The following is a 2,803-nucleotide window of genomic DNA, read 5'->3' on the forward strand; positions in this document are numbered from 1 at the left end:
ATTCCTTCTTCTTTCCTTTATCACAGTTCTCTTTCACCAGATAACTCCCGAGATCAGGCAACAAGGTAAATAATTTAGCAATACGCCGTTCTCTTCAGCTTTCTCCAGTGTTATTAGGCAGAAGCACAGACAAGCTCTTCTCACCATACTCCTAACTCTGCCTTGGAGCCTTACATAATTTCCTCAACTCCTGAGTGACCTTGATTTAGCATCATCTACATGTCTATGGCCCAATGAGGGCCCCTGTGGTACATCAAGGTATTTGGTCGGGAACAGTTGCATCTAGTGAAAGTTGTTGGCATCAATTTTAAATTAAGTGACATAGAATTAGATACCTAGGTTTCTTTAAGGATAAGAGGATGAACAGTACTGCTTTACAGTATGGCCGGAGGCTACGTGTGGTTTGTGGCTAATTTTGTAGTAATAAGAATTGAAACCTCAGATGTAACTGTAACTAAAGCTACTCGAAGGTGTGTGATGTGGGAAATATACCCACTATTTATTTAATAAACGCTCATGCTTTCAGATCAAGGCTGTAGATATATATTGAATACTGGTTGATGCTCTGGAAGATATTTGGTATCATTTTATAGATTCCTCTATACATTGTTTTTTTCCTAAGAAAATAGAAAAAGACAATGTAAGATTATTGTAGAGCAACCCAGAAATAATATTGTCACCCTTTTCATGCATTCCTAACGTTCTTCAGATATAATTGAGGGCTGGCAATTCACAACTACCTTTGGTCGAAGTGCCAAGTATAGTCAAATGGCCCTCTCCACTGTAGATGCAAAGTGTTATTTTTTTTTCTCCTGAATCCTATGGACCTGTCTGCAGCCTTTGATACAGTTGACCAAACACTTTTCCTGCAAACTCTTTATTCCCATGGTAACCATGACACAACTCTCTTCTGTCTTAATCCTTCCCCTGGTTCTAAGTGTGATTATTCTTTTAAATGGGTTGCACAGCTTTTAGTACAAAGAAGGGGGGACAATGCTTTTCACTCCACCCACTGGCCAACATCGCTGGGTAATTCCTGAGATTCTGTAATATTTCAGTCCCTCAGCTTTTTTTAAAGTGATGGTTCACCACTTGGTATCTATGTATACCTTGGTATGTACGTTATAATGAATAAAAATAATAATGGCATTCAAACAATTATTCTCATAAAAGTATGTATTTCTATCTTACACCAAGCATTTTGTCATGTCCCTGGCACTTCACTGAATTTTTACAATTAATTAATAAAATGTGCAAAGCGTCCATAATTTTTGACAACAATGTAAGTATTTATTTGGTTTCTTTCTTGTGAAAAATGTTTTAAAAAATAAATGCAGGATATTTCATAAAAAAACAGGCTATAAAGTTATGTCACTCGGTCTGGACTCAACCCTGTCACACAAACAATTCATTGCTGCCATGTAGTCTTCCTTTCTTACACCTCATGAGGAGCAGTAGCCATTTTGAGCAAAAAAAAACACAACCCCGTCACACATAACTCGGTCATGTATGTCATTGTTTTGAGGTTGTAAACTTGTGACAGGGTTGAGTTATTAACCACATTCATAAATCAATTTTAAATAATCACATTGCATAAAGTGAAGATGCAGAAAAGGTTCCTGCAGGACCCCATGAAAAACTTGATCAGAAATCAGAGAACCTTGGGAATATCTCTTATTCTCTGTTTTGCCATCTTTTGGGTTACACCTTTCCAATGTCTGACCGAGACACATGCCAGTGTAAACTCCATGAGAATCTGAGCTTTGGGACTGACAAGCTGAATCAGCTTAAGGTAAGGGAGACTTCAAATGTGGAGCGATTGGCACAGACACATACTTTGTTTATTTGTAGCTCCAATATCATAAAAATGAGAAGATTATCTTACATTTGTAAGTGATAATTTGTGAAGAGGGACACATGAGCAGTAGGTAGAGGTGTGTTTTATAAAAAGTTTTGAGCAAAATCCGTTTTTAAACCAATACTATTTTGGCCGTTATGTGGTTGAGGATAAAATGTGTCCAGATCAGAAAAAAACAGAAAATAAAAAAATGGGTTTAATGCCTGAGGTGGGAAAATATGATTTGTTAGAAGTTTGGTTTGTGCCTAAATATGTGGGATAGTTAGATAATTAATCAAATAAAATACACAATTACAAGTCCATGATCGAACACACACAGACGTACATATCCATGCTCACACACAAGTACTCATGCATGCTCACACACACACACATGTACATATATATATATATATATATATATATATATATATATATATATATATATATATACCATATTTGCTCAATTATAAGCGCTCTGTCATCGAAGCCCCGGCGGAGGTGCCGGCAGCACCGGCAACATCCACTACTGCCGGCACTTCCTCTGGCACTTCTATGACTGAGCACCGGCGTCACATCACCTTCCGGTGCTCAGTCATAGAAGCCCCGGCGGAAGTACCAGCCGGCAGCAGCGGAGATCTCCACACACAGACCTCCACCGACTCCACCAGGGAATCTGAAGCACGAGGGACAAGTCTAGGGATGCATCGGTAAGTCGGGGCATGTGGGGGGTAAGTAAGAGTTGCATGGGGGCTATAAAGGTTTTCCAGAGGCAGAGTGGCATATAGGGGGTTAAAAGGCATATCAGAGAGGAAGAGCGGCATATAGGTGGTTAAAAGGCATATCAGGGAGGCAGAGTGGCATATATGGGGTTAAAAGGCATATCTGGGGCAGAGTGGCATATAGGGGGGATTAAGGCATATCTGGGGGGCAAGCTGTGCATAACTGGGGCAGAGTGGCATATAA

This window comes from Spea bombifrons, chromosome 7 (genome assembly GCF_027358695.1).
Source record: "Spea bombifrons isolate aSpeBom1 chromosome 7, aSpeBom1.2.pri, whole genome shotgun sequence".
In the NCBI taxonomy this organism is placed as follows: domain Eukaryota; kingdom Metazoa; phylum Chordata; class Amphibia; order Anura; family Pelobatidae; genus Spea; species Spea bombifrons.